We start from the raw sequence: 12,163 nt of genomic DNA, 5'->3' as shown, positions 1-12,163 counted from the left end.
CTATAAATTAGTAAATATATAATTATGGTAATTATTAATAAATATTCACTCCGTCCCAATTTGTTTGTACTATTTGAAAAGTCAAACTTTTAAAGGTAACATCATTTATTATCTTGTCTGCCTTATAAAATTGTATAAGGTTACAAAACTATCCTTAATTAAGTTTATTAGCTTTTTAAACAAAATATTTATTCTTAATAAGGCAACTAAAAAGGTTTCCCAATTAGATTGATTTTTTAAAAATATTTGTTAGTTTTCTTTTCAAATAATTTTGAAAATAAAGTAGGGGTATAATAGGAACATTTGTAAATTAATTAATTTTATTTTTAGAAACATGACAATATTTTGAGACATCTCAAAATAAAATAGAGGACAAACAAACTAGGACGGATGAAATATTATTATGATTATTTTTGTATAAGGCAAAATTATAATTAGACTTAAATATAGAATATAATTGAAACATAGTTAAATAAATTTATTTTAGAATGTTGACCTGTAAAATAGTGAATATTCAAAAATTTATGTGGAAAAATATTATGATATAACCAAAATTCAAATGTCTTTGATTTTATATATATCATTGATTATTGATAAGTTCAAACCCAATTTTCAACTTCAAATGAGGAAAAGACATGGAATAAAAATAATTTTTGTTTCTTGTTTACTTTGCATTAAATCCTTTTAGTTTTTTTTTTTTTTACCTTAAAATTGTTGGGTGCCAAAAAAGTGAAGTAAAAACTAATAAAATATACCAATTGATGAGTCCATAAAAACCATTAAAGTCGTCCATCTTAATGGACTATCATTGCGTCATTAGTAGGCCATCTAAGATAGATGAGTAACCACCCAACACATTCAATAACAACCATCAAAAGGCTTAAAGTCTCTCATCAAGACAAAGAACATTATAATTAGGGTAATAATCACTTTTAATTATGTCCAACAGTTACCTAAGTCACCTATAAAAGAGACAATTTGTCCATTTGCTAAGATATGTCAAAAACTACTACAAAACTCTATCTATATACAAAATATATGGGCTAACACTAACTTAAGTATTGGAGGCTCCCCCACTGGGTACAACCCGGTGGTCTCTTTGATTTATCTCCCTTTTATCTTGCAGGTCCTACAAAATCGTCTAGTACTTTGGATTGAACAAGTGACCTAATTGACAATTTTGGCATCATCAGTTTGGTGCCGCCTATGGGGACTCAACAAATCGTTACTGTTCCTATGACAAAGGGTCATTTAGTTCAATCAAAAGATATGAAAACCCCGATGAAATCTCTCCAAGTCTTACAAAAGATAATCTAATTTAAACATATTATATTGAAGCATTGTCATTGTCGAGATTGGGTTGAGATGAAGGCAATAAAGAGGCATTGTTGAGATACCACCGTCGTCAAGGCATGACTTGTTAGCCAAACATGTAGATGAAGATGTGAGAACCCAAATCAAAGGTCTCAAACCCTATGGCCTTTACCTTTTCTCCTTGAGGGACCATGCTAAAGATGCAGAGAAACAAAGCACCCATTTGGGTGTTATGGCCAAGAGGAGATCAATTGGATGGTCCGTTCATTATAAGGCACGGACTAAACAAAGGATGACCGCAAAATTTGAGTGATCTCAACAGTCCTCAAGGGTATGGCCCAGTTCAAAGAACAAATTATGGTCTAAAGGTCAGATTTATGTGTTTCCCCCTTTCTACTCTCCAAGTATTAAAAAACAATATTTAAGCTTATTTCATGCTACACTGTTCTCAAGAGACATATGGGTGAAAGAAATAAGAATTAACAAAATAATTTACTATAGTACTTTTCCATCCTTGAATGCAAAAAGTCAGACGATACTATAATTCCCAAGTTCTATGTTAAGCCATTGATGAAAAATTCCATAATTTAATTAGAAAAGTGTGAATTCATGATAATAAATTTTAGGGAAAATAAGTATATAACGTTTAGAGATAATTCAAGAAAAATATGCTAGCTTTAAAATGGCCCTGATTGTTGAATTTAAAATTCCAATTTTGGGTGTTAAAGTCTAGATTTGAATAGCTGTACAACTGAGAGGATTTATAGCTATAGCCTATACATGTTCAAAGAATGCAACGTGTATGTATATATATATATATATATATATATATATATATATGGCAAGAGGAAAGAGAATGCAAAGAGATCAATGACCAAAGAATCTTACCACTTTCTCTTTAATGTCCCCACCATTAAAGCCAAATATAAGTCAAACATTATGGCCTTGATATGCTAATTATGGCCATCAAAAAGAGTTTTACTACATTTCCTATTATAACTCGAGCCATTTGTGTCTCTTTATAGCATTAAATAATTGATGAATATTTATGCGTTATGGCTTTTTCTATCACTGCTTCTCTTTCCAAGTGCATCATGCTAAGATAGGAAAATTGAAGTCAAACTTTATTGCACGGCCCTCGTCAAAGGTAAGAAATCTCATATTTTACCATTTGAGAAAAAGTGAAGCCGAAAATTGACATTAAAGAAGTAGATTTAAAACTTACTGCCTTTCCAAGTTTGATAAAACTAGAAATTATTCAAATATCTTTTTAGAAATTTGACTTGTATCTCAAAAAAGATCTTCAACAAAGGAAATGAATGTATTTTTCTACATTTAATTATGGATCCCGTCAATGCTCCTTAGAGTCTTAGACGGCATTCGCATTAAGTTTGTCATTCGAGGACGATCAACAAAAACCTCGACATGAAATAAATCATCCAGTAGAAAGAGGTCAGGGCATAGGCACCACATGGACCTGCAATAATTGTTGAGAATATATATTGCAGATGTTTTTCTACCAGGTTAGGTCCTTATTTCTGAATTTCCACTTACTTATATTATAATATTACTTGCTTTATTGAGAATAGAGAAAATTCTAAAAGTATTCGAACCACCATAATGTGAGGGAAGATATTACACCCTCCTCTTAGCAACATTATTTATGGGTAAGTTATTGCCCCACCGTAGTTGCTATATATTATCTAGATAATTTCAATGTTAAGGGCCAAGAGCTAGACAACTGTATGCTTTGTGGTTAAACATTGTTGACAAATTTCACAGTCAACTGATGAAGGGAACATTTTCCATAAAAAAAAGGGCAAGTGAGATTGTAGGCTATTTCTACTTACTTTATCGCTACAAAATGGACTTGGCAATCAATGTGCACGTGTGTTTCATATGGGTTGGAATATATACAAGAATTTATTCCCTTATTTGTTTGCACTGATTTCCTTTCGTGAATTATATACAGCCATATCATGGCCTTCTCTTATCATTTCATAAGGTTGCCATCCTTGTAAGTATATGTTAAGCTATATAATGGACGAAGGTAAAATGAGACACAAGTTTCTCATAAATGGCCTATATGCCGTTCACTAGTAGCCACCTTAGCTTGAAGTGTTAATATAATTGATTATGGAATTTCATATCTTGAAAATATCACACCTAAGATGATGGTATTTTCCATATTTATTCCCCCACAATTAATTGCTATCACTCTACACTATGAAATAATTTATCCAGTTAATTATCTCTTTCATTCTACTCATTTATTTTAAAGAGTAGCAGTGTCTTTTTGGGACCACTCTATAATTTTATACATAATTTTCTATCATGAACATATTACCTCATCTCTATCCATACATATTCTTAGGCATTGGTCTATAAGGTTTTGAATTTTGTTCTAATAAATTAGACATGAAATTTTATAAAGGTTTCCTTTTGGGACTAAGATTAAGCCCAAAGGAAAGAAAAATACAGGTACAAACCATGGTATGCCATTCTTTTGGTCATCATCCAACAGTGAATGTACCTTTCATGTTTGAATAGGGGAAAACTCTCTAGATATATCTACATCTTCAAATAACTAGAACAAAATATATCAATGATGTAGCCCAGTTCTTGGGCCTTAAGGTCAGATTTAAAATTTTCTTTTCTTTTTAGCTCTCCAAGTGTTTGCAATAACATTTGAAGTCAAGTCTTAGGCATAATGACAAATATCATTTTTGCCAAATAAAAAACCTAGCTATTTACGAAATTTAAAATAAGATCATAATTGTTTACCATGATAAATATAATGACTGATGAACTAGATTATGGTCATCATTATATGCAGATTGTCATTCACCCAAAGAAGACGTTACACATTTATTACTCACATTGATGACGAAACATAACAGACGGAACAACAGTCACAAAATGAGCTGTCATCTCCAGACAAAGATTCTGTAACGCACTAGCCGTTGAGCATAAATGCAGCACATCATTGCCCATTAATGAAGCACATAACTATAAAAGAGAAGACAACAGAAGGTACACACAAATACGCTATGAAATCACTTTCAACTCATTTTCTCTCTAAAATCACTCTCCCTTATTGACTTAAGTATCGAAGGCGGTTTGGCTGACGCCACACCGATGTGTTACTCTTCTCCTCAGTTCATTTTGCACGATTCTCATCTACAGAGACGACCCCATTCACAACATCGTCCATCCGTTACGACGAGGAGCTCAATTGTTAATTTTTTGCATCATCAATGATTGTTTATCATAATGACAAATATCATTAAACACATCGAATTCCAACACTCTTTAAAAAGTTTAAACACTTTGCCAAGTGTTATTTAGTTGCACGAGAATAGGGTAATAGTTATGAAAGCGATTGTTGGAAAGGCAAATTGCTAAATTACAAGATTAGTACAAACATGCACAATTGACACAGAAGGCTAGATAATTTCTTGCTAAAGTTAAAAGGCTTGATTAGTAATATCTACTCTAGATAGTGTGACTTATTTTAGACTTTTGATCTCTAACTGATCAAATGATCTTAAGTTCATCCATTTCTTTTACTATTCTACTATCGCCAAAACAAAGAAAAAAGTGGAAATAGTTGAATTGCCTATAGAGCATGTGCTTCATACATAAAATAAGACAATTCTATTTGATCTCATGGCATTAAGTGTGGCTTTAATCCTCACTAAGTTTTCATACCCTTACATGAAATGATATTATTTGGAGGTAAGCTATATCAATTCACCCAAAATTTTATATAATATGTAAACCTATAAGAGGTTTGCTAGCTTACTAGCTTCAGATATGCAAAAAAACAGATGTTCCAAATTTTCTAAGGGGATGTCATAATGTAACGAAGAAAAACTCTTAAGAAGAAAATAGAGATATAGCTAAAAGTTGTGAAAATTCCATCTACATCACAAATGCCGAGTTTAACTCCTGTAACTTATGGGGTTGTAGAAATCCAACAAAGAAGAGTTTTATAAGTAAGAGTTCAATGACGAAGAGTTCGTCAAGAAGACTACAACAATGAAAAGATCGAGGTATGTACAAAATAGTATTGAGATTTAAGGTTTTCTATTAAGATAACTCATTTCTTTCTTTCTTTCTTTTTTAATTATCCATGAGATTATTTTATTGAAACTAAATAAATATCAAGCTTGCATGATTATTACAAATGTGTATGTAGAACATGTTGAAAATATTGCTATAAAATTGTTACAATTATCACAATTAATATGACTATATTATTAGTAACAAATGTCTTATCATCATGAATCTGAGAAGTTCTATTAAGTTTCCTAAACTTAAAATACTAGGTGATCGTGTTCACAATATGCTCATGAGTTTAAGTCTCAATATTGTTTTAAAAATTATATACGGTACAAGCACCTAACAAAAACCAGTTTAGAGAAGCATATAGTCAAATAGCTTCAATTTTTATACTTCTCTGTGATTCATATAGAATGTACTTCGTCTTATATAACATGCAATTGCACATTTGTACATTGTCATGCAGCTAGCACTATTGAAGTAACTTAAGCGTACAATTAAAGAAGAAAGAAGAGGAAATTGCTATTACAAATGGCAATGACCATAGTCATCAAAGTAAACCAAAGAAAAAAAAAAAAGGTTCCAATCGTGATAGACTATTCCTCTAGTCGTTAACAAACGAGAATTGTACTTTTCACGTTTGAACCATTGTTATTAATACCGTTCCGTTCCAGCCAAAACGGCCGAAATTTTTCGTACCGGTATGCAAACCTGTACCAGAATACCTCCTCTTCCACCTTGGGTCAGATTTTAGGTAGTTTCAGGCCATTCCAGTCATTCCAGTAAATCTCGGCAAATTTCGACCGGTACAAGATTTGGCCTATTATTTAAAATAAAAAAAAAATGGTAAAGGTCCAAACGACACCGTTTTGGACTTTACTAAAAGACCTAATCATAGATTCTCAAATCTATTCTTTTCTTTCATTCTTTCACTCTCAAATCCCTCACTCACTGCTGTCGTGCTCTCTGTGGAGTCTCTGTGCTTAGTGTGCTGTGCTCTCTCAATCTCTCATACTCATTTGTCTCTGACTCTCTCACTCTCTCGGATTGAACAGCCAATCAGGTATTCTTTCTCTACTCTCACTCTCTCAGATTCAAGCTTCAGCCAAATCATAATTTTTTTTTCTTATGATTTGTTTTGTGGTTAAGATTTAAGAACTTACTAAGATATGTGATTTGTTTGTTAAGATATGTGATTGAACAAATCGTGTAAACTTCATAAATTTTACTCTCACTCTCTCGGATTCAAGCTTTAGCCAAATCGTGTTTTGTTTTTTTCTTAATATATGTGATTTGTTTGTTCATTAACTTCATTCACTTCATGCATTTGACTGAATTTCATTTCATTTCATTGAAAAGTAAACTATGGCTCATCATAGTTCAGAGGATCCCGTATGGGCTCATGCCCGTACAGGTACTTCTTCTGCTTCTGTGGCCTCTGCCCCTGCAAGATCAGAGGATCCTGCATGGGCTCATGCCCATGCAGTGCCTAATGCAAAAAATAACACTATCTGTTTGCATTGTAATAAGTTGATTAAAGGGGGTGGTATTACTAGACTTAAGTATCATCTTGCTGGGATTAGGGGTCAAGTTGAACCATGTAAAAAGGTTTCATCTGATATTAGGTTTCAAACGAAACAAATGATTGAAGACTTGAAAAAATCTAAACAAACTAAAAAGAGGATTCAATCAAAAATTGGGAACCCATATGATGTTGATGAGGAGGAGGAGGAGGAGGAGGAGGAGGATGAGGTTAGGGTTGTTGAAAAGAGTCCCCCTTAAACATTAGGTAAACGAAAATCTAGGGGAAAGTATGTTGACATTGATATGGGTCAAATAAGAGGAAAGAAGAAAATTAAGAGTTATTTTGCTCCTAGAACAACCCCCGATGCTCAACCCTTTATAAGAAGTGCTTTGTGGCAAGATGGTGGTATCATTCTAATGTACCCTTTTATGCATCTCAATCACCCTATTATCAACCTATGATAGATTTCATTGCTGCTATTGGGTCGGGATTTAAGGGGCCTTCTTTTTATGAGTTGAGGGGACCCTTTTTGAAAAATATTGTCCATGAAGTTAATGATTTTTTGTTAGATATAAAAAATGATTGAAAAGTATATGGCTGTTCAGTGATGTCTTATGGGTGGGCAAATAAAAAACAACAACCAATAATGAATTTTTTGGTGTATTGTCCAAGGGGTGCCATGTTCTTGAAATCTATTGACACTTCAGCCCTTACAAAGGATGCTGAAACTTTGTTCAATATATTTGATTCTATCGTTCAAGAAATTGGTGTGGAATATATTGTGCAATTGATTACAGATAATGCTTCTACCTATAAAAAAAGTTGGAAAAAAATTACAGTAGAAGTATGATACTTTATTTTGGTCTCCTTGTGCAGCTCATTGCATAGACTTGATGTTGGAGAATATTGCTAATCCTAAGTGATTCCCTCTTGTTGATGAAGCAATTAAGAAGGCAAAAAAGATAACAAAGTTCATTTACAACCTTGGAGTTGTTTTAGACTTGATGAGGCAAGATTTTACAAATGGAAGAGAGTTATGTCGTCCTGCAATTACAAGGTTTGCCACTAACTTCTTAAGTCTACAGAGCATGCTAAGGTTCAAAAAAGAGCTTAGACAAATGTTCACTTGTGATAAATGGCTTTCATGCCCCCATGCTAAGACTGCTGTTGGGAAAGAGATAAGTAAAATTGTTTTGGAAGATTTCGTTTTGGTCTCAATGCAAGAACATAGTGAAAGTTAGTGAGCCTTTAGTTAGAGTGCTTCGTCTTGTTGATGGGATGAGAAACCTGCTATGGGGTACTTGTATGAAGCAATGGACAAAGAAAAAGAGGAAATAAAAAGAAGGTTGAAGAACAAAGTTTCTTTGTATGGACATTATATTTTAGTTATTGATGCTAGATGGGACAAACAACTTCATAGTCTTCTGCATGCAGCAGGTTGCTTTCTTAACCTTGCAATTTACTTTAGGCCTTCATTTAAAAGGCAAAATGAAGTTCAAAGAGGGTTGCTAAGCACTCTAATGAGGTTGGTTCCCGATCCTGACATTCAAGACAAAATAAGTTCACAGCTTGATGAGTACAAAAAGTCAATTGGTGACTTTGGCACATCACTAGCAATCCGCCAACAAGAGAGACTAAATCCATGTAAACATTAATAATTTAATAGTATTTCCTTTCAATATGTTTATTTATCCTTTATAATTGTTATTTAAGATTACATAAGCAATGCTTATTTTACATTTTTATTTGTTATTGTAGTTTCATGGTGGGAGCAATTTGGACTTGGAGCTCTAGACTTACAATCATTTGCCATTCGTGTGCTAAGTCAATGTTGTAGTGCAACTGGTTGTGAGAGAAATTGGAGCACATTTGAATATGTTCACTCAAAGAAGAGAAATAGATTGGAACATAAATGAGTAAATGATTTGGTCTTTGTCCATTATAATTTGAGGCTTCGAGAAAGATAAATTTATAAACATTACTCATATGTAAATGAAATGTACTTTCAAATAATTATAATTTATAAAATGTTACTAATGTATAATATTCTCATTGGTAGGAACATTCAAAGGAATAAGCATGTATTGGATCCTATAAGCTTGGATAACATTGACTTGGTGGGAGATTGGGTGGCTGAAGAACCTGCAATTCTTAATCCAGATGACATAAATTGGGATTGTCTTAATGAACCAGCACCCCTAGTGAATGTGGAAGAGGATGCTGAACTTGAAACTATTGATGTTGATGACGACGATGATGATGATGATGACAACAACAATGAACATGGCTTGACAAATCTTCCAATGGGTGCTAGTAGTTCTTGTGGAAGTTCTTTTGATGATGAATTTGATCCTTGTCTCATGGATGATGATGAGGAGGAGGAGTAATATTATGTTAAATTAATGTTAAATGTTCTTATTGTGTGATTTTAAATTGATGTTATATTGACGTTTAAGACTTAAGAGTTAAGACTAAATGATTTGTATTATTTGATATTTAGTTATTTGTTTATTAGAATTGACAATTTTATGTTCTACAAGAATATATATATAAATTATTTTTTAGGAACCCCAAAACACCCTGAAATGGTATGCCGAAATCGGCCGGTACCAAAATATTTCATTCCACTGGACAAACCGAAACGAGCTCCGAAATGTTATTAATAACATTGGTTTGAACGGGGGCAAAAACGTGGCCTAGTTTTTACACCTTCAAAAAATTGAAGTAAAAGAGATCTAGGCCTTAGACATGAAGTATCATGTTGAGCTTTAAAAATCTTGAAAAGAGAAGAGCTCGCAATCTTAGAAAGGGAAGAGTTTGTCAAGAAGATCCCAACAATAAAAAAATCAAGGTATATGACAAAATAATATCGTCATTTAAGGTAACACATTTATCTCTATCTCTTTTATATTCGTCTATAAAAATTTACATCTAGTAAGGTTTCATGCAAAATTGTATGTACTACTAAACACATCACAAAAGAGGTAAAACTCTAGGATTACAAGGAAATAAGAAAAATGTCCACCTACGCTATTGGTAACTTATTATTTATATATGAATTGTCCTAAAATTCTTGTTTAGCCAAGTCTTGGTAAGTGCATATGCTACTTAATGCAGATATCAACATGGCATCAAGAAGGTCCATAACAACATAGCGTCAAGGAATCTTTCCATCAACAAGTGATAAAATTCCTTAAATGGATGTAAATCACTGACAAAGCCAAGTGATCTTAAATGGATGTAAATAACCTAAAAATGGCTAAGTGACAAAATTCCTTAAATGGATGAAAATTACTGACAAAGTCAAGTGATAAAATTCCTTAAATTGATGTAAATCATCTAAAAATGGCTAAGTGAGAAAATTTCTTAAATGGATGTAAATCACTGATGAGGCCAAGTGATAAAATTCCTTAAATGGATGTAACTCGCCTAAAAATGGTTAAGTGATAAAATTCCTTAAATAGATGTAAATCATTGACGAAGCCAAGTGATAAAATTCCTTAAATGGATGTACATCATTTCAAAATGGTTAGGTGATAAAATTCCTTAAATGGATATAAATCACTTGAAAGAAAAGCTAAGTGGTACGACCCCAAAAAGGATATGGATCACTTCAACGAGGCTAAGAGAGGTAGACCATCTGGCAAAAGTCAAACAAAAAACAAAAAGTTCGTGTAGCTATTAATGGAAGACGATCATCATAGCCTGAGCAACTTCGTCAACCTCCATTTATTTATGGACTCAAAGTCCAGGATCAACCTCTAGACCATGCTTCACCAAGTACCTCTTTAGCAATTCAAAGCCTTTGTAGTACCAACTAAACAAGACAATATTGTGCTCCTCAGAAAGCTGGAACGCTTAAACAGCCTTGGTAGCCATGGTCTTGATCTTTTGATCGACCGACAGGAGCTACTCGTCCTCTTACACCGTCAACAACTTCTCGATTCTAAGCTCCTTGGTCAGAGCTTTAACTTTCTCCTTTGTAGCATTCCCTTCATTCATTGCTGATATAAGCTCCTTTCTCAATATGGAGCCCTCAGCCTCCAATGCCTCCACCTTGGAACCGGCCACAACCACCATATCCTTGTGAGCTAGATACTTCGTAGTGATATGGATTGTCTCTCCCAGCACCTGGCACTCATAAACATTAGGATGAAGACTACACTACTCTAGAGAGAAATATACGAACAACAATGGAAAAACATCAAGTCTTCCCTAAAGTCTTACTGTCAAAACACCAAATGGCACGACCAAGCTACAAAAGAATGATAAGGGGATCCAAAGAAATCAAAAATGGTTGTCCAAAGAAATCACCTCCCTCTTTAGTAGTGATAAAAAATGACCGTCCAAAGAAATTAGCTCACTTTCAAGATCAAGCTATAATCCCTCGAATGTCCAAAAAGACCTTCAAAAGGCAGATACTAAGAAGTTGTCACAAAAATACTACCACTCTTGAAGAAGAAAGTAGTTGAAGATAAAGAAGTCTGAATCTAACAAGTCAAGAACATTCCTTAAGCTTGACCAGCATAAAGCAAAATCAGACTTGGGAACGGGGGGCAATTGATAAGTCCATAAAAACCACTAAGGTCGTCCATCTCAATGGATGATCATTGCGTCATTAGTAAGCTATCTAAGATAGATGAGTAACTACCCAACACATTCAATAACGATCATTAAAAGTTTTAAACTCTCTTATCAGGACAAAGAATGTTACAATTAGGGTAATAATCACCTTCATTTATGTCTAACAGTTACCTAAGTCACCTATAAAAGGGACAATCTGTCCATTTGTTAAGGTATGTCAAAAACTACTATAAAATACTACAAAACTCTATCTATATACGAAATATATGGACTGATACAAACTTAAGTATCAGAGACTCCTCCACCGAGCACAACCCGATGGTCTCTTCGATCTATCTCTCTTTTATCTTGCAGGTTCTATAGAATTGTCTATACTTTGGATTGAACAAGTGACCCAACTGATGATTTTGGCATCATCACTAACCCTTAAGTTTTCATAGTTGAAATTGTTAAGGACATATTTTGTGTAATTGGTTAATCCTTTGACAAAACGCACTTTACTTGTAATTGGGTAAATCTAGGATGTATTTAATACTTCAAGGAATAAGAGTTCAAGTCTAGTATTGAAGCCATGCAAATCTGTCCAAGAAACAAGTGAAAAAGTGCTGATTTTTTAAAGCTCAATAGCTACTCAACACCTTTCGACACCTGGCTATCTGTCAAGCTTCCAAGCCT

This window comes from Quercus lobata, chromosome 10 (genome assembly GCF_001633185.2).
Source record: "Quercus lobata isolate SW786 chromosome 10, ValleyOak3.0 Primary Assembly, whole genome shotgun sequence".
NCBI classification, from domain to species: domain Eukaryota; kingdom Viridiplantae; phylum Streptophyta; class Magnoliopsida; order Fagales; family Fagaceae; genus Quercus; species Quercus lobata.
The sequence above is the reverse complement of the archived record's forward strand: the minus strand, read 5'-3'. Positions refer to the sequence as shown.